The 21,850-nt window shown below is 32.7% G+C and overlaps 1 pseudogene; it reads left to right on the top strand.

Moving 5' to 3' along the window:
* Window positions 1–7,787: 7,787 nt before the first annotated feature.
* Window positions 7,788–21,472, top strand: LOC150024764 (uncharacterized; annotated as a pseudogene).
* Window positions 21,473–21,850: the final 378 nt, after the last annotated feature.

Here is a 21,850-nt window from a genome sequence, read left to right as displayed (position 1 = left end):
CTATGCCTACACAAATACCCCCCCCCCCCCCAACACCTAACAATAGCATGTTTCACACCTATAGGGAATGGTTGATTCTGATTGTGAAAGCTAAAAAAAAGAGTTTGAAATAGGAAGAATCTTTTCCTATTAATGAAAAAAAAAGAAACAAAAAAAGAAAAAGAAATAGAAAAGAAAAAATTCATCATGAAAATCATGAAAAATTAGAAGAAAATGAGGAAAAAGGTGATATCAAAAGAAAATGGTGATTAGATAACATATATGTTCTCTATAATTGAATTGTAGGTATGTTTTTCTTCTTTAAGATGTGCATTTTGTTATCTTAGAAAAACCAATATTTTTTGGAAGCCCAGCCTCATTACAACCCTAGAAAAGACCTCAAGATTCATGTTTCTAATATGTTTGTTATTTGAAGATGAAATGAAAATCAACTGTGATTTGTTATGATTTGGTGAAAATAGAGAGAAACACTTACCTGTGAGCATATGAGAAGAAATTCCTTGATGAATTGTCATTTATTTGTTTTGATTTGACCCTGGAAGTTGATTGTGTCTACATTTTTCTATATTTGAATTTGGAAGCATCATAAGTTTTTAATTTGATCTGTTCTTTAGTGAATTAAGCTGTTTGATATTTAAATTAAAATATATTCATTTACTTTGCTTGAGGACAAGCAAGATTCTAAGTTGGGGAGAGTGATAAGTGTCTAATTTCAGTAATATTTGATATTAAAAAATAGGCACTTATGGAGATTTATTACTAATTTATATATAAAATAATCCTTAATTTATGAATTTATACCTTTTTACATTTTTTATGAGCTTTATTTGAATAAGAGCATTTTATTCCCAAAGTTGGTGTTAATTACAGATTTTTAGGGAGGATTGAAGATTTGGAGTAAAGGAAAATAATTTGAGCTAAAAAGAGAAAGCTGGAAGGTCCCAGAATGGAAAAAGATGCAAAAAAGATTGAGTTTTTTTTATGTTTTATCATTTAGCCCATTAGCGCGACACAAGAAGCAACTTAACCCTAGAATACTAGGATAAATAGGGGGCTAGAGGCTCAACCCTAGTGTGCCAGATTGAGAGCAAAACACCATAGAGTGAATTGTAACCAATTGGGAGAATGGAAGGTGCTAGAAGTATGCGTGGCCAATTCTACCATTTGGGATTGAGAGTAATCTGCTCGAACTCTTATGTATTGAGGTGATAACTTATATTAAAATAATAAGTTCTTGATTGGTTATTGGTATTGTTGTTTTACTTTTAATTTTTCGTGACAAATTGAGAATCTTAAATCTGACTTGAAAGTATTTTTAGGGTTCTGACCTAAAAAATAATACTTAACATATTTGAGTGCTAGGAATGTTAATTGCATTGCTATTAAACGTCTAAGTTTCGTTCTAATTTGTTCTTATAATTATGCAAGGGATCGATAGTTATGGGACATTTTTAAGGATTTTATATGCGAGGAATCGATATAAATGATTTTTATACGAGCATCAATTTCAATAAAAAAAACTCAATATTGACATGCTAATCAAAATACATGAGAGAGATGAAACTTAATCCCTATTTTTCGAACATGAATCACCCAATTATTTATCTGTTTTCATATTGATCATTGTCAACACAACCACTTTCAACACACTTTTAATTGTTTTGTTTTATATTTAGCGATTATTGTACTTGATAATTCATTGTTCCTTGTTGGATCGATATCCGTCCTTAAGAATAATTATTACTTCTGACAAAGTGGTGTACTTGCCGTAAAAAGTCATCAAGTTTTTGGCGTCGTTGTCAGGGAACAAGTTTGATTTGTTTAGTATAGTTTCCTAAATATTGTGAATATTTTAATTGTTTTGATTTGTTTTAATTTTGTGTTTTTATTTTAAACAGATTTATTTTTATTTAATTTTATTTTATTTTAATTTGTTGATTTTCTATTATTATTTTAATTTGTTGATTTTCTATTATTATTTTAATTCTTATTTTGATTTTATTTTTTTCTATTTATTTTCATATTTATTTTGATTTTTCTTTTGATTTTGTTTTTATTTTATTATATTTTATTTTAGTTCTTTTTATGTTTAGTTACGTAGTTTTATTTAGGTTAGGTAGTTTTTATTTATTTGTTTTAATTATTTATCATTACTAGTTTTAGTTTTTATTTTTACGTTATGTAGTATCTTTTAAGTAAGTTGGTTAGTGTTTTACAATTATAATTATAATTTTCTGTTTTATTTTGTTTTAGTTTATTTAGTTTTTATTTTATTTCTAGTATTTATTTGTTATTTTTAAGTACGTTATTTTTTATTAATTCATTTTCTTTTATATTGTTTTTAGTTTTTATTTTATGTAAGTTTTTATTTTGTTTATATTTTTTTCTGCATATTTTTGTTATTTTCCTCTTAGTGTCAATATTGCTGTTTTTAAGTAAGTTTTTCTCGCCAAATTTAAGTAACTTATTTTTTTTTAAGATAAAATAAACTAAACTTTAAATAACAATTAATTATTTACATGAAATTAGTGAAGTATAAAATAAAATCAGTTTGATTAAAATGTTAAACTTTTAAAATAAAATCAAAATAAAGTGGTGTTATATATATGATAAAAATAATTAATTTATTTTAAAAGATAAAATAAATTGAACTTTAAATAATAGGTATTTTTTTATACAAGAAAAAATAAAATAAAAAATAAATGTTGTTTGATTCATATATTAAATTTTCTTTTAAAAAAGTGGTAAATTATTTAAATTAATTTTTAATTTATACAAATATACAAGAGACAATTAGGGTAGTAATTCATAAATAATCTAATTTCTTTTTCAATCAAACATAGAGATGCAAAATATATGTATCAACCACAATATTTTAATTTTATTCCAATACCATTATATAACAACCATATAGGCCACATGGATTTATAAATCAAGGATATTCAATAAGTGAATAATCCATTAACATCTTCTAAAAGAATCATATCCTGACTTTGAATTCGATTAAAGAATCATTTCTTTACAAGACTTTCAGAGACGAGATATTCGATTCAAGAATCATTTCCTTACAAGAGTTTCAGAGACGAGATATTCGATCAAAGAATCATTTCCAGAGACGAGATATTCGATTAAAGAATCATTTCCTTACAAGAGTTTCAGATACGAGATATTCGATTAAAGAATCATTTCCTTACAAAAGTTTCAGAGACGAGATGGAGGTAGAAACTATGATCTTTCAAAAATCATCACCAACTACATGTCAGTATTGGATAAACGGTAATTGTACAAGGGGCGATGAATGTCCAAATTTACATTGGTGGGTTAACACCAACAACAACTATAATAATGTCAAGGTAGGTTACTCTTAATTTTTTGTATCCTTTTGTATTAACGCGCTAATACATATTGATTATATAAAAAATTCTTTAAAAAACATTAGCCAAACATTATTTTATTTAATTCTAACAAAGTAAACATATTCCTTCTTAGATAAAGAAATGAGAGAATAACATATTGTTGTTTAAAAGAAATTACATCATGTCTCATTTCTTTATATTCTCTTGTCATGTCTGATTTATATACATTCTTTTGTCATTGTTCTTCAATATAAAAGTTCTTTTATATTATTTTCATATTATTATTGATATTTAATGAGATATTAGAAGATTATCGTGCAATCCAATTTTTATATTTTTATTTCTTATAATTTATTCATCAACTAATAAACAAAGTTTTTGTAGGACAATCCAAATCCCGTAAGATTAGTTTGTTGGATACCACCTCCCAAAGGATTTATTAAGATTAACTGTGATGGAGCTTTCACCCTTGATGGAAGAAAGGCTAGTGCAGGAGGTGTTTTTAGAGATTGTAAGGGTGAATTTCTTTTTGGCTTCTCTCCTACCTTAAGAGTTGGTTCAGCAGCTTAGGCTGAATTATTTGCAATCAAAATTGGAATGGAACTAGCCATATCAATGGGATATAAAAATTTGATTGTTGAGAGTGATTCTCAAACAGCTATCCAACTTATCAATTGGGAACTCATCCTTTCTATAATGTTGTGCCAAAGTTCATTACATCTCTTGGAAACATGTGTTTAGAGAGACTAACTCGATAGCAGATGGCCTTGCAAAATATGGATTATCCTTATCTTTGAACTCACCTGTTATATTTTTTGAGTTTGCTCCCAATTTTCTCATTTTTAATTTATGTGTTGATCAAAGTGGAAAGATGTACTCTCGTTAAATTATTAATGAAAAAAAGAAACATCTTGAAATTATTCTATCCTTCTTTATTCATATTGTAGGATACAAGAATTAGTTATTTAAATTGTTACATTTTTATTATATTACTTTTTATTTATTTTAGTAGAAAAATTTAGTTAAAAAAATATATTTTACATTGATTAGTTTAATAAGCATGTTTTACATTAATTATCTAAAAAATTAATGTAAAGTGTAATAGTTTTTTTATAAAAAAATATCTATTATTAAATCCTAAAATACACAATTTAATATAATTCTTTAATTATATATTTCAGAATGTTTCCAAATAAATTAAACCTACTTTATATTTATTACAAATTGTGTATTTTTACAATTTTAATTATATATTTCACAATTAATATCAAATTGTGGGGATGCTAAGAATGATACCTTAAAATTAAAAATCTGGCCAGAAATAAAATTCAAGTTCTCTATTAGTTTTATTGTTTTCTAAAGAAAATTTAAGTCTTAAAATATGTTTAATTTAGTGTTTGAAGAAAGAAATATTGATAAGCCTAGATATGAAAAAAATATATACTTAAAGTCCATCACAGATTATGTTATTAATGACACCTTACATGTTAAAAGATTTTAAAAGTAGGAACAACTTCTTGTTAGAAAAAGAAAACAAAAATTATAAATATGCTTCATTCATCAAATATCTACTAACACATTGAAAGTTTAACAGAAACTAGATGTAAATATTAGATAAAATAATCATTATTCATATAGACAAATTTTGTGTTCTATTAAATGAGGGCAAGTCATTACCAAAATAAGTGTAAGACACAGAGAAGTTTTAATAATAGGAAAACATAACAAGGGGTGTCATTGTAAAAAATGTGGGCGCCACAAGAAGTACTTTGAATCCTTTCAAGCCATTTGTTTGAAAATTGTACATGGAGTTTTTAGTATCTTTAGCTATTCATCACCTCCTTTATACATTTCTTTCATACAAAATGACTTTTTTTATTATATTAATTTTACAATATTGCTGTTTTTAAGTAAGTTTTTCTCGCCAAATTTAAGTAACTTATTTTTTTTAAGATAAAATAAACTAAACTTTAAATAACAATTAATTATTTTCATAAAATTAGTGAAGTATAAAATAAAATCAGTTTGATTAAAATATTAAACTTTTAAAATAAAATCAAAATAAAGTGGTGTTATATATATAATAAAAATAATTCAAAAGATAAAATAAATTCAACTTTAAATAATAGTTACATTTTTTATACAGAAAAATAAAATAAAAAATTAAATGCTGTTTGATTCATATATTAAATTTAAAAAAATAAAATAAAAAAAAGTGGTAAATTATTTAAATTAATTTTTAATATATACAAATATATAAGAGACAAATAGGTTAGTAATTCATAAAACAACTAGTTTCTTTTTCAATCAAACATAGAGATGCAAAATATATGTATCAACCACAATATTTTAATTTTATTCCAATACCAATATATAACAACCATATAGACCACATGGATTTATACATCAAGGATATTCAATAAGTGAATTATCAACTAACGTCTTCTAAAAGACTTGCATTAAGTAACTCATACTAGATACTAACATCTGATCCAATACACTAGACTTAGATTTACAAGCGAACCTAATAAAAAATATAAGGGTCAGTTCAAGACATCCAACACCATGTATCTACACATGATCCCTTATCAACTTCTCACCACCTGATGCCTTATACTATGTGCATAAACCATTAGTGAAGTTAGAGGATCTTTATTACAACATAGGACTCAATACTTAATACACAAATCAAACAACAATTTATATATTATCTTAAACGTATAACCTCAATTTAATACCAATTTCAACCTTCTCATACAATACACATCATTTACAAAATTCACAAATCAATTGAACATACACATTAATACACTACGAAAAAATTTGTTATTATCTATTCATAATTCCCAATGAATTTTGATCCCTAGATAAATTAAGACTTAACTGATAAAATAACTATAATATAACCCCTAATTTATGAATTTAAATCTCTTTACATATTTTGTGATTATAATTTGTATAAGAACGATTTATTCCCAAATTTGTATTGATTTCAAGATTTTAGGATAATGAAGATGAAAGAACAAAAAGATTATATACAAAGATAAAAAGGGAAGCTGGAAAGAACTAGCATTCACTCCAGCACTAGCTCATGCCAGAAGGTCCCAGAGAAGTTCACCCAAGCGAGTCCAATCTCGCCCAGGCGAGATTACTTCAGTAATGTTGGACCTGTTTTCGTGGCACTAGTCGAGATAAGACCAAATGTAAGAAAACCGCTAAGGAGTGTTTGGATGGCATGAATGACGAAGATCATTGTTTTTTGTTTGGTATAGTAGATTTATGGTGAACAGAGTTTTATATTTAACCACTTATTACAGTAAAACCCATTTTCTACTGTAATGAATTAAATCACAACTTTTTTTTTAATTTAGAGTATCCACTACAAAAAAAAAAATGTTTATTAGAATGGGCCAAAAACGGACCCTAACTATGAAAAACCTACGCAAAATGGTTTTTATCGTGGGCATAGCGTTAATGTGAATTTCGAAGCTAATGTAGTCGACGTAAAGATATTGGCGGGTTCGGGCGACACATGGCGAGTGTTTTTTGCGTAGGTCAAGCGTGGGCTTAGCCTACAAGGAGTTGACAAATTTATTTAAAATCGTGGGTTTGACTTACGTTTCGCCCACGCAACGTCCACACATTTTTAAAGTAGCGTGAGTTTAGCCATCGCAAATGCCACACAATCTTTAAATAAGCGTGGGCTAAGCCTTCTGTTGGCCACAAATAAGCGTAGGCTAAGCCTTCATGTTGGCCACAAATTAGCGTGGGCTTAGCCTTCATGTTGGCCACAAATTAACGTGGGCTTACCCTACAAGAGTTGAGGGAACTCAGGGAGAAATGTAATTCAATCACTACAAGGAGTGGAGTAATTGTAGGAAAGGGTATTGGTTATAATCTGCAAAGTAAGGAAAGAGACATAGAGAGTGAGGAAGAGAGAAAAGGTGAGGAAAGAAAAATTGATAGGGAAGGAAAAAAAGAAGAGGACAAAAAAAACAAGAGAGAAGAGAAAGGAAAAAAAAATGAGAGGGTACAGGAAGAAATAAAAAAAAAGGAAAAAGAGAATGAAAAAGAAGTGTTCCAATTGTAGATTTACCTTATCCACATGCTCTCTCCAAAAAGAATATAGAAGGACGGTTTGTCAGATTCTGTGAAATTCTGAAAAAACTAGAGATAAGTATTTTGTTCACTGAAGCTTTGGAACACATGCCTACATATGCTAGATTTATGAAGGATTTTTTGACAAAGAAGAAAAGATTAAAAGAACAATAAATTGTGGAGCTAGAAGCAGGATGTAGTGCCATTATTCAAAAATCACTGCCACAAAAATCTAAAGATCCTGGGAATTTTACTTTGCCAGTCATAATAGGAAATTTTTCAGTGGCCAAAGCATTACTAGATCTTGGGGCAAGTACAGATCTGACGCCACTATCTATGTTGAAGAAAATTGGGGATGTTGAAATTTTGCCTACAAGGATGACATTGCAATTAGCTGACAGATTAATAAAACATCCACATGGGATAGTAGAAGATCTTTTGGTGAAGGTAGACAAATTTTACTTCCCAGTTGATTTTTTGATCATGGACATAGAGGAAGATGTTGAAGTACCTCTCATTCTTCGACGCCCATTTATGAAGACTGCAAAAATTATGATTGATGTGGATGAAGGAAAGTTAAAGGTTCGAGTGCAGGATGAAGAAGTTAACTTTGGTGTATTTGAAGCAATGAAACATCCGATTGATCATAATGATTGTTTTAGGATGGATGCACTGAATGACCTGTATTTGGAAAATCACAGAGAAATATTTATAGATGATTTATTGATGAAAGACGTCCTAAATGATAATGAAAATTGCGAGGAATGGGAAGATAAGGAAGTCAAGGAATGTTTGCTAGAGTTGGGAAAGGCAAAAATAGTTCAACAATGGATTTTTGATGAATTAGAACTGAACAAAGCCAACACCCCTCAGAAAATAGAGTTGAAACAGTTGCCAGATCATTTGAAATATGTTTTTCTTGAAGAAAATGGGGAGAAGCTGATGGCATTCCTTATGAGCTCTTCTTGGATGTTTGGTGAAGATGGTGCGGAAGCTTATGGATGAGATGGACAAGGTCCTCCTAGGAGGTGTGGTGACCTTGAAGGTGCATGAAGAGTGTGGACATGGGGAGGTTCGGCCAACCACTTTGTAGGTGGTGAAAGGAAGATTAAAACCAAAAAGATAGGCAAGGAGTAAAGTATGGCACTAAATGGGCAGCATAACATTACTCAATTTAATCTTGAAAATACAAGGTGTAGGCTCCTCCTTTTATAGGCTAAGGAGGACCAGATTTGATGACCTAAATGCTACACAAATGTAAGCCAAATGAAATGTAATGAAAGGGGCACATTGAAGCACATGGGCACATGGCACATGGGTGCACATGGCCCTCCAACTTACACATGGGCGAACTTGATTAGTGAAGGCTTCTAGAAACCTTTAGCTAATCAAGGTTAACTCCTCCTTAATTCTAATGTGCAGAAAAATAAACATTTGTCCACATGGCTATGCTATTTACTCCCCAATTAAAACTAGGCTACACTTGATGGGCCTTCACGGAACATGTACTAATATGTCATTCTCCCATTCATAGCTTGATCCAAGTCTTCTTGTCCTAGACGGTCCTAGCTTGATCTTAGACGCTCCTAGTTTGGTCTTAAACGCTCCTAGCTTGATCTTAGAGGCTCCTAGATTTGTCTTAGATGCTTGGCTTGGGTCTAGACGCTCTTGACTTGGGGTCTAGCCTTTCATGGGAGGTTGTGCTCGGCCCTCCTCTATCATCCCCTCCCTCTTGAAAAGGATTTGTCCTCAAATCCAATGCTTTTGCTTCCTAGGGGGATGGTTGTGGCTGGATGGTGTCCATCATCTCCTCCTTTTTTAGAAGATCTATCCTCAGATCTTCAGACTTGATCTCGGATTGCAGCCTCGTGCTTTGAGAACTAGGATTGCCCTCCTGGGTCAAACGTGCACTAGTGCAGAAACATAAAACAAATGCGGCTATTTCGAATTTATAAATGCGGCTTTATAACCGCATTTGATCAACACGCACTTTTAAATCAAGAAATATAAATGCGGCTATATAGTCGCATTTATAAATACCATTTACAAGTGCGGTTATTTGCATTAACCGCACTTGTATATGCCAAATCATTAAAAAAAATTAAAAATTTTAAAACATCGTCAATCTTGTGTGAAGCCAACGTTGATGAAGAGTCACGGGAGCGCCAACAACGGTAGCGGCAGCAGAAGCGACGGCCGACAGGGAAGCAGCAATGAAGCAAACCAAAAAATCCACAAAAAACCACGAAGACAATGAAAGAGTACTGAGCAATGCGAGAAACCAAACAATGTAAGAAAAACGAATGTCAGCCAACGAAACAGTGCTTCGAGACCACCAATGCAAGGAAAAAAACATATATAAGAAAAACAAAAAACATTTATGCATATATTTGTGAAGATGAAGAGGAAGAAAGAGAGTTCAAGAAACTTACATTGCACAAATGGAATGCAGATGTAGCAGAAGAAGACGAACTCAGAGTGCGAACGCGAAACGAAGGCAAAGACGAGAAATAAAGTTTGAAATTGTGTGTGGCGCGCTTCAAAATTTAGGGTAAAAAATGATTTACGAATGCGGTTATTTGAATAGCCGCATTCGTAAATCAAGCGCTTTGATTTACAAGTGCGGTTATACAAATAGCCGCATTCGTAAATCAAGTGCTTTGATTTACGAATGCGGCTATTCAAATAACCGCATTCGTAAATCAAAATAATTTCAAAAATGCCACCGCGTTTTTTACGAAAGCGGGTAGCGCAAAAGCCGCACTAAATAAAGTGTATCCTTTTCTTCTTTTTGCACTAGTGGTGTACCTACGGAAATCATCAAATAAAGCATAGGTGTTAGTTTGAAAATTAATTTCACTAAGTTGCCATTTTTGTTTTTCTTTTGTGTTTGGCAACTTTTTACAATATTTCTTTTTTGATTGTTGTATGTGTTCTCTAATCATCTTATGCATTTTAAAATTTTCAATTGTGGTTACTTTCTCCTTAGGTACAAATCCTATAGGAGATGGTAACAACTCAAAAGAAGAAAGATAATTTAGCCCACATACAACCTCAAAAGTAGAAATATAAGTAGTTTTGTGAACTACTTTATGGTGTGCATGCTCAATAGGAAAAGGATTCTTATCCCAAGAATTGTGGGTGTCCCTCATGATTTTGTGAAGCATAGAAGGAAGAGCTATGTTTTCAAATTTTTGGAGCTCTATCCATCACTATTTTTGAAGATAAATCATGGAGGCTTGTCACTTTTCTTAGGAAGAGTTTATCCACATTCATGAAGAAGGAATCAAAACCTTTTGTTGTCCTAGGAAGCTCTAATATGAAATGTGTGTCTTCCCAAGGATCATTTACAAAAGGTGAAGGAGTATAGAGTTCTTGAGACTTTGCCTTAGGTGTAGTTTGAAAACAAGAATTGTACCTAAAGTAATGTCTTTGAACCTCTTTTCTCATGAGTGACAAAAGTTTTCCTTTTAAAAGCTCTAGAGTTTTATCAACTCTAATTTGGCCCATGGGTTCTCCTTCATGTACACTTTTTCTCTTATGTGTAAAGATAGTCTCGTTGTTACAACCATTGTTTATGAAAATTTGTACACTTTGCAATGGTTGTCTCAATAAGACATGACAAGTTGCTCTAGGCACTACTTCACACAAAAATTTGTTTTTGTAGATGCTTATAGATAACTTGACATTCTCTTGGTGATATCCTAGCACATTTGAGAAATAGTCTTTATCTATGCAAACTTCTTTTAAAGACTCTTCTTTTTTGCTTATGCTTGCAAGTGTTCCTTTAAAAGAGGTAAGGTTAGGTTGTTCAACAAGAAGCATGTTTTCAAGGATAGTTTCAATGTGCTTGTCTTGTTGAATGACCTTGTGGGAAGGAACACTCTTCTTCCACGCCTTTTGTCTCCCAAAAGTTTTCTCTTTTTCTATTTTCTCTTCATCCTTCTTATGTTTCATTTGTATTTGGTCTTTTACCACTTGGGAATGTGGTAAAGGGCTAAGTACAAACTTTTTGTGCTTGTGGATGAAGGAAATCTCGTTAGTTAGACCATAATGCAAGGTTTTCTTATCAAATTGCCATGGTCTACCTAATAAGATGTGGCAAGCTTCCATAGGTACTACATCACATAAAACTTTGTCTTTGTAGTTACCTATAGAAAACTTGATTTCCACTTGTTTGTCTACACGTAGTTCCCCATTCTCATTGATCCATTGTAAATTGTAAGGTTTTGGATGAGGAACTACTTGTAGATTTAGTTTCTCAATCAATCTAGTGCTACAGCAATTGCAGCATGATCCACCATCTACAATAAGAGAGCATATATTTTCTAAAACATTGCATCTAATATGAAAGATGTTCTCTCGTTGTGTCTCGATGGATGCACTAGGTTGATTGTGGAGGATTCTTTGAATCATCAATAAGTCTCCCTCCAAAGGATTTATCCTCTCTCCTTCCCCCTTTTCTTGTGTACTAGGTTCATCCTCACCACTAGTGTACTCATCTTTTCCTTTTAAGAACAAAGCCCTTTGGTTTGGACATTGCGCTTGCACATGCCCTCTTCCAAAACACTTAAAACACTTGGTGTCCCTAGCACGGATGGGTGGGGTGGAGGCATCTTTCACTAAAGGTTTGGTAGTTTCTTTGGGTTCATCTCCAGATATGCTACCTTCCCTTTTAAAGTCTTTCTTGGGATAAAAGTTGGAGTAAGAACCCACCCTTTGACTGGAAGTTTTGCGCAAATTTTGTTGTTCAACTTTAATGCAAAGTTGAACCAAGTCATTCAAGTCTTGGTAGGGTAGAAGTTCTACTCTATCCCTTATCTCAAGGTTGAGCCCACTTAAAAACCTAGATATGGTGGTGATCTCTTCCTCTCTAATGGATGCTCTCATCATGTAGAGCTCTTCCACACTCATGTTTTTTTGTTGGAGTCTTTGGAGCTTGTCCATTAACTCCCTATGGTAGTAGGAAGGTATGTGGCGACGTCTTAGGGCTCCCCTAAGGTCATTCCAATACTCTATGGGAGGCTCCCTATGAAGACGTCGGTCTCCCTCTAGAGAGGTCCAGCAATACATGGCATTACTTTGGAAACTAAGGGTTGCTAAGGGTACCTTCCTATCTTCACTCACCTTATGGCAAGCAAAGAGTTGTTATACTTTCATCTCCCAATCTTGGTATACCTCTAAATCTTCCTTACCATAGAAATGGGGTAGGTCTACCCTTACTTCCCTTGGGCTCTCTTCCTCTCTTCTTCTATTTCTCCTAGGGGGTGGTTGGTAGTAATCATGGATTCTAAGGCTACCCTCCCCTAGAGACTCATCTTCTTTTGAATGAGATGCATGAGTATGAGATTTTTTTGAATTTTGTGATTTCTCTTCTTTGGCTTTAGTCAACTCATTGATTTTAGTCTCATTCTCCAATTGTCTAAATGAAATTAATTGCACAGCTTGTGAAACTTCTTTCAAAAGAGTTTTTAAAGATTTTACTTCACTTTCAATAGACTTTGCAGAATGAGAAGAAGAAGACATGACTAGAGCTTTGTGTATAGAAGTATTTTACTTTGAGAAAAATTAGGAAAGTTAAAGAAGGTAGTTTTCCAGGTAAGAGAGGTGAGTCACAATGGACTACTTAAATACCAAGTCTTGCCTTAGCCAAAAACTATCCCTCCAAATCTTCACACAAATCTTTCTCTTAGTAAACCACTTAAAACACGATCAAATTGGAGAAATCAAATTTTGAATGTAAGAAACAATGCAAACTATCTAATCAAGCAAGCAAATTTAACAAAGCTTTAAACCATACAAGACAATTAATAAGCGTAGCTAAGAAAGCAAAGAGATGCAATTAAAAACAATTAACAATTGCCAAACTAGATAGTTCTAAGCTAATCAGCCCTAGGTGAGGCTTCTTGGACACTTGGAGCCCTTGAAGACACACTCACCGTCTAATTGCGTAATTAACAAAAGTTAAGTAGAAAGAAATTAGATGAACTCCCTTTTGTTGATTTTTCTATTTGCACTTCTTTTTGTTGTCTATTCTTGGTTGGGCCTTCCAATGTATGTGGTGTATTTAGAAGGTGTTTGTTTCTACTCCTTGCCTTTGTGCCTCTTGGAAGTAGGTGATTAATTCTTCAATCCAGCACCTATTAAGCAAACTAGACTCCCCTCAAGTCAAATCCCACTCAATCAAGCACCAATTGATAATTAATTCCACTACCAAGCTTAGAGGTCAAAGAATTAAAGCAAGAAACAAATTAATTTGAAAAACAGTACCACACAAAAGGAATTAAATGTGACAACTAGAAAGAGTTCCAAAGAAATTAGACAAGCAAATAAAAGGTACTCAAAGAAAGATGGCACACAAAATGGAACCTATAGAATAGCACTAGATTTGATTTCAAAATCAAAAAACAGCACCACTGAAATAATTGTTGTGGTCCAGAGAGCGTGATTTTCACTGATTTATGCTGAGCTAGCCTTTTAAGATTTGCTTCTGAAAATTTATATGCAAACAGATCAAGATCTTAACAAAATTCTGGCGTTGGTTTCACTCCAAACGCATGCACCATTTTTTTTTAATAAATTTTCTTAAATCAGTGTTCAGTTACGCCAGTTGTAGCGTCAGGATTGCATACTGTTTTTATAATATTTATCATTTTTTTTTCTATTTGTTTTTTTGAACTGATTCTTTTTTTTTTCTTTTCTGTAACACCTCAATCTTGCAAAATCCAGAGGATCAGAATTTTCTTATGTGGGAAAATGATTTTCTTAAGCAAAACAGCCAGCACAGAGTTATGCAAAACAGGGGATTCTGTAAATCTGAAAAAAAAAAGCAGCAAGATATACCAAAAGAAAAACACAATGGAATTGGTGAAAAGGAATTTATGTAGATCTAAACACAAATATGAACTCAAGCTAAAAATAAAAAGCACCAAAGGATTAAAAACACAGCAGATTCAGATCAAGCATTTATACCAAAAACAAGAAACAAATAAGCCAAACAAAGTACTACTATGATTTGATGACATTTTGGAAGAACGTGACTAGACAAAACACATATAGATTCAGAAATTAAAAGACTCAAATGAACATAATATGAACCAATTAAAATTGCAATAAGGACTCAAATACCTAAAATAAAACAGCAACACAAACTATATGGAATCCTACCAAAAATTGCACAAAGATTACTCAAGAACAATTGAACAAGATGCACCGATTGGAATTTCCAAACAACACACCAATTCAAAACAAAAATTAAAAAACAGCAAGACAATATGGAAGATGAAGAACAACACGGATTTAAGAAGAACTCAAAAAGAAAATGACAAAGAGATACTCATCTTTGAAGAACCATAGCTCATGATACCAAATGATGGCATTCCCTATGAGCTCTTCTTGGATGTTTGGTGAAGATGGTGCGGAAGCTTATGGATGAGATGGACAAGGTCCTCCTAGGAGGTGTGGTGACCTTGAAGGTGCATGAAGAGTGTGGACATGGGGAGGTTCGGCCAGCCCCTTTGTAGGTGGTGAAAGGAAGATTAAAACCAAAAAGATAGGCAAGGAGTAAAGTATGGCACTAAATGAGCAGCATAACATTACTCAATTTAATCTTGAAAATACAAGGTGTAGGCTCCTCCTTTTATAGGCTAAGGAGGACCAGATTTGATGACCTAAATGCTACACAAATGTAAGCCAAATGAAATGTAATGAAAGGGGCACATGGGCACATGGGCACATGGCACATGGGTGCACATGGCCCTCCAACTTACACATGGGCGAACTTGATGAGTGAAGGTTTCTAGAAACCTTTAGCTAATCAAGGTTAACTCCTCCTTAATTCTAATGTGCAGAAAAATAAACATTTGTCCACATGGCTATGCTATTTACACCCCAATTAAAACTAGGCTACACTTGATGGGCCTTCACGAAACATGTACTAATATGTCATTCTCCCATTCATAGCTTGATCCAAGTCTTCTTGTCCTAGACAGTCCTAGCTTGATCTTAGACGCTCCTAGCTTGATCTTAGACGCTCCTAGCTTAGTCTTAGACGCTCCTAGCTTGATCTTAGATGCTCCTAGCTTGGTCTTAGATGCTTGGCTTGGGTCTAGACGCTCTTGACTTGGGGTCTAGCCTTTCATGGGAGGTTGTGCTCGGCCCTCCTCCATCAGAAGCCAGTTATCATAAGCAACCATTTATCCAAAGAGGAAGAACAAAAGGTGATAAAAGTGCTGAAGGCAGATAAAGAAGCTATAGGATGGACATTTGCTTACTTGAAAGGTATAAGCCCATCATATTGCATGCATAAAATTCACATGGAGCAACATTTCAAATTTGTGGCTCAACCACTAAGGCGCTTAAATCCTTCCATGAAGGAGGTTGTTAGAAAGGAGTTACAAAAGCTCTTAGAAGCAGGAATGATTTATCCCATTTCAAACAGTGCGTGGTTAGTCCAGTACAAGTGGTTCCTAAGAAAGGAGGTATGACAATTATTTATAACAAAAAAATTGAATTGATTCCTACAAAAACTGTTACAGGATGGAGGATGTGCATTGACTACAGGAAACTGAACCAAGCTACGCGGAAAGATCATTATCCATTACCTTTTATGGATCAAATGTTGGAAAGATTGGCAGGTAAAGCATATTATTGTTTTTTGGATGGTTATTCAGGATATAATCAAATTGTGGTTAATCCAGAAGATCAAGAGAAGACATCATTTACTTGCCCATTTGGCATTTTTGCTTATCGAAAAATGTCATTTGGGTTATGTAATACTCCAACAACTTTCCAAAGGTGTATGTTTGCTATTTTCCCATATATGATTGCGAAATGCATTGAAGTTTTTATGGATGATTTTTCTGTGCTTGGATCTTCTTTTGATGATTGTTTAACACATTGAAAGATTAACATAAACTAGATGTAACTATTAGATAAAATAATCATTATTCATATAGGCAAATTTTAATGCAAGTCATTACCAAAATAATTCTTTCATACAAAATGACTTTTTTTATTATATTAATTTTACAATAAAATCAGTTTTTCTCGCCAAATTTAAGTAACTTATTTTTTTTAAGATAAAATAAACTAAACTTTAAATAACAATTAATTATTTTCATAAAATTAGTGAGGTATAAAATAAAATCAGTTTGATTAAAATATTAAACTTTTAAAATAAAATTAAAATAAAGTGGTGTTATATATATGATAAAAATAATTAATTTCTATTAAAAGATAAAATAAATTAATTTTTAATATATACAAATATATAAGAGACAATTAGGTTAGTAGTTCATAAATAATCTAATTTCTTTTTCAATCCAACAACAATTTATATATTATCTTAAACGTATAACCTCAATTTAATACCAATTTCAACCTTCTCATACAATACACATCATTTACAAAATTCACAAATCAATTGAACCTACAAATTAATACACTACGAGAAAGTTTCTATTATCTATTCATAATTCTCTATGAATTTTGATCCCTGGATAAATCACTTACCTGATAAAATAACTATAACCCCTAATTTATGAATTTAAATCTCTTTACATATTTTTTGATTATAATTTGAATAAGAACGATTTATTCACAAATTTGTATTAATTTCAATATTTTAGGAAATAATGAAGATGAAAGAACAAAAGGAGAATATACAAAGATAAAAAAAAGGGAGTCGGAAAGCACTAACATTCACTCCAGCACTAGCTCATGCCAAAAGGTCCCAAAGAAGTTCACCCAAGCGAGTCCAATCTCGCCCAGGGGAGATCACTTCAGTAATGTTGGACCTGTTTTCATGCCACTGGTCGAGATAAGACCAAATGTAAGAAAACCGTTAAGGAGTGTTTGGATGGCGTGAGTGACGGAGATCATTGTTTGGTATTTGGTATAGTAGATTTATGGAGAACAGAGTTTTATATTTAACCATTTGTTAAAGTAAAACCCTTTTTCTACTGTAATGAATTAAATCATAACTTTTTTTTTTTAATTTAGAGTATCCACTACAAAAAAAATGGTTTAGTAGAATGGGCCAAAAAACGGACCGTAACTATGAAAAACCTACGCAAAATGGTTTTTATCATGGGCATAACATTAATGTGAATTTCGAAGCTAATGTAGTCGACGTAAAGATATTGGCGGGTGTGGGCGACACATGACGGGTGTTTTTTGCGTAGGTCAAGCGTGGGCTTAGCCTACAAGGAGTTGACAAATTTATAAAAAATCGTGGGTTTCAAAAAAGAGAATGAAAAAAGAAGTGTTCGAATTGTAGATTTACCTTATCCACATGCTCCCTCCAGAAAGAATATAGAAGGATGGTTTGTCAGATTCTGTGAAATTCTGAAACAACTAGAGATAAGTATTTTGTTCACTAAAGCTTTGGAACAGATGCCTACATATGCCATATTTATGAAGGAATTGTTGACCAAGAAGAGACGATTAAAAGAACAAGGAATTGTGGAGCTAGAAGCAGGATGTAGTGCCATTATTCAAAAATCACTGCCACAAAAATATAAAGATTCTGAGAGTTTTAATTTTCCAGTCACTATAGGAATATTTATAGTGGCCAAAGCCTTACTAGATCTTGGGGCAAGCATAAATCTGATGCCATTATCTATGTTGATGAAAATTTGGGATGTTGAAATTTTGCGTACAAGGATGACATTGCAATTAGCTGATAGATCGATAAAACATCCACATGGGATAGTAGAATATCTTTTTGGTGAAGATAGACAAATTTTACTTCCCAGTTGATTTTGTGATCATGGACATAGAGGAAGATGTTGAAGTACCTCTCATTCTTCGACGCCCATTTATGAAGACTGCAAAAATTATGATTGATGTGGATGAAGGAAAGTTAAAGGTTCAAGTGCAGGATGAAGAAGTTAACTTTGGTGTATTTGAAGCAATGAAACATCCGTTGATCATAATGATTGTTTTAGGATGGATGCACTAAATGACCTCTATTTGGAAAATCACAGAGAAATATTTATAGATGATTCATTGATGAAAGACGTCCTAAATGATAATGAAAATTGCGAGGACTATGAGGTTAAGGAAGTCAAGGAATGTTTACTAGAGTTGGGAAAGGCAAAAGAAGTTCAACAAGGGATTTTTGATGAAATAGAAAAGAACAAAGCCAACACCCCACAGAAAATAGAGCTAAAATAGTTGCCAGATTATTTGAAATATGTTTTACTTGAAGAAAATGGGGAGAAGCTAGTTATCATAAGCAACCATTTATCCAAAGAGGAAGAACAAAAGGTGATAAAAGTGCTGAAGGCAAATAAAGAAGCTATAGGATGGACATTTGCTGACTTGAAAGGTATAAACCCATCATATTGCATGCATAAAATTCACATGGAGCAATTTTTCAAACATGTGGCTCAACGACCATGGCGCTTAAATCTTTCCATGAAGGAGGTTGTTAGAAAGGAGGTACAAAAGCTCTTAAGAGTAGGAATGATTTATCCCATTTCAGACAGTTCGTGGGTTAGTCCAGTACAAGTGGTACCTAAGAAAGGAGGTATGACAATTATATTCCTATAAGAACTGTTACAGGATGGAGGATGTGCATGACTATAGGAAACTGAACCAAGCTACGCGGAAAGATCATTATCCATTACCTTTTATGGATCAAATGTTGGAAAGATTGGCAGGTAAAACATATTATTATTTTTTGGATGGTTATTCAGGATATAATCAAATTGTGGTTAATCCAAAAGATCATGAGAAGACATCATTGCCCATTTGGCGTTTTTGCTTATCGAAAAATGCCATTTGGGTTATGTAATGCTCCAACAACTTTCCAAAGGTGTATGTTTGCTATTTTCGCAGATATGATTAAGAAATGCATTGAAGTTTTTACGGATGATTTTTCTGTGTTTGGACCTTCTTTTGATGATTGTTTAACTAATCTTGATCTCGTACTGAAGCGATGTGTGGAGACAAATCTTGTGCTAAATTGGGAGAAATGTCATTTCATGGTCACTGAAGGAATTGTCTTAGGCCATAAAATTTCTCAAAAAGGGTTGGAGGTAGATAAAGCAATAGTTGAAGTCATTGAGAAGTTACCTCCACTAGTCAACATCAAAGGAATCAGAAGTTTTTTAGGGCATGCTGGATTTTACAGAAGATTTATTAAAGATTTCTCCAAGATTTCAAAGCCCCTATGCATCCTCCTCAATAAGGATACTCCTTTTAAATTTGATGATAATTGTTTAGCTACTTTTAATATCTTGAAAGAAAAACTCATTTTTGCAGCTATCATAACTGCTCCTGATTGGAAACTTAATTTTGAGATAATGTGTGATGCTAATCATTATGCAGTAGGAGGAATTTTAGGACAAAGGAAAGAAAGAATTTTTCAAGTAAAACACTATGCGATTGAATGAAACGCAAAGTAACTACACCACAACAGAAAAAGAATTACTAGCTATAGTGTATGCACTTGAGAAATTTTGATCTTATTTGATAGGTTCTAAAGTTATTGTTTTCACTGATCATGCAGCAATTAAATATTTATTGAATAAAGCAGATTCTAAGCCAAGGCTTATACGATGGATACTTTTGTTGCAGGAATTTGATTTGAAAATCAAAGATAAGAAAGGATGTGAGAACAATGTAGCAGATCATTTATCAAGACTTGCAAATGATGAGGTAACCACATTGGAGCCTGAAGTTCTTGCTGAATTTCGTGATGAGAAGCTACTGTTAATCAAAGAGAGGTCATGGTTTGCAGACATGGCCAATTTTAAAGCTACTGGAACAATCCCGGAGAATTTGGACTGGCATCAAAGAAGAACATTTTTTAAGGATGTCAATCATTATGTGTGGGATGATCCTCATTTGTTTAAAATTGGTGCAGATAATTTGTTGAGAAAATGTATTTCTTCAGATGAAGCCAAGAAAATTATATATCAATGCCATAATTCAGCATATGGAGGACATTTTAATGGGGAAAAGACAGCTGCAAAAATTCTTCAATCAGGTTTTTTCTAGCCCTCATTGTTTAAAGATACACATGCATTAGTACAAAGATGTGACAGGTGTTAAAGGACAGGAAGCATTTCTAGAAGACATGAGATGCCATTACAAAATATTCAAGAAATTGAAGTCTTTGATTGTTGGGGCATTGCTTTTATAGGGCCTTTGTTGTCTTTTTTTAAATGAATATATACTAGTGGCAGTTGAGTATGTTTTTAGATGGGAGGAAGCAATTCTAGCACAATGTGCAGATTCCAAGACAGTTATCAAATTTCTTAAAAGGAATATTTTTTGCATATTTGGCATTCCATGAGTATTGATAAGTGAAGGTGGGTCTCATTTTTGTAATACCCAATTGAAGAAAGTGTTAGAACATTATGGGGTTAGTCATAGAGTAGCATCAGCCTACCACCCACAAACAAATGGGCAAGCATAAGTTTCTAACAGAGAAATCAAGAAAATATTAGAGAAAACAGTGGTTGCATTAAGGAAAGATTGGTCAATCAAACTTGATGAAACTATGTGGGCGTATAGAATGACATTTAAAACTCCTACTGGCCTTTCCCCATTTCAGCTGATTTATGGGAAAGCCCGTCATCTTCCTTTGGAATTAGAGCATAAAGCATATTGGGCATTAAAGACACTAAATTTAGATGCTAAAGCAGCTGGGGAAAAGAGAAAACTGCAAATCCATAAACTTGAAGAGGAGGTTAAACGCATATAGTTCCTCAAAGCTTTATAAGGAACGCACAAAGAAATATCATGACAAGAAGATTGTGGAAAGAAATTTTTACCCTAGGCAATCTGTGCTTTTAATCAACTCTAGATTGAAACTTTTTCCTGGAAAGTTAAAATCTAAATGGTCAGGTCCTTATGTTGTGAAAGAGGTAAAGCCTTATGGAGCAATAGAGTTAGAAGAACCAAAATGACACAGAAGTTGGGTTGTAAATGGTCAGAGGGTAAAGCCTTATTTGGGTAATGAACATGAAAACCTCACTATAGTCATCCTTTTAGGTGACCCATAAAGACATAGGCGTCAAGCTATATGACGTTGAAAGAGCGCTTAGTGGGAGGCAAGCCAGTCCACATTTTAGTTTTATGTTGTTTTACTACCTTTGTTGATTTTATTTAAAAAAATTATAATTAAGTAATATAAAAAAAATCTTATATGCCTCCTAATCATTTTGCAGGTTATGTATTTTAACCTGGGGACATGTTCTATTATTCAGGGGGCAGATCCAGCAAATGTAGCAAGACTGTAGATAAAGATTTTAACAAAAAGCTGGATGACTTCTTAAGAAGAGAGGATTGAGCAAAAATATAGTTTTATCTTTCTAATTCTCTTTTCTTTTCAGTTATTTGATTTTTTTCTAATTTTATTTATTTTATTTTTCGTTTATTTT

Source organism: Phaseolus vulgaris, chromosome 10, assembly GCF_051622355.1.
Source record: "Phaseolus vulgaris cultivar YP4 chromosome 10, ASM5162235v1, whole genome shotgun sequence".
Classification (NCBI taxonomy): Eukaryota; Viridiplantae; Streptophyta; class Magnoliopsida; order Fabales; family Fabaceae; genus Phaseolus; species Phaseolus vulgaris.
This window is presented reverse-complemented; position numbering and strand designations above follow the sequence as displayed.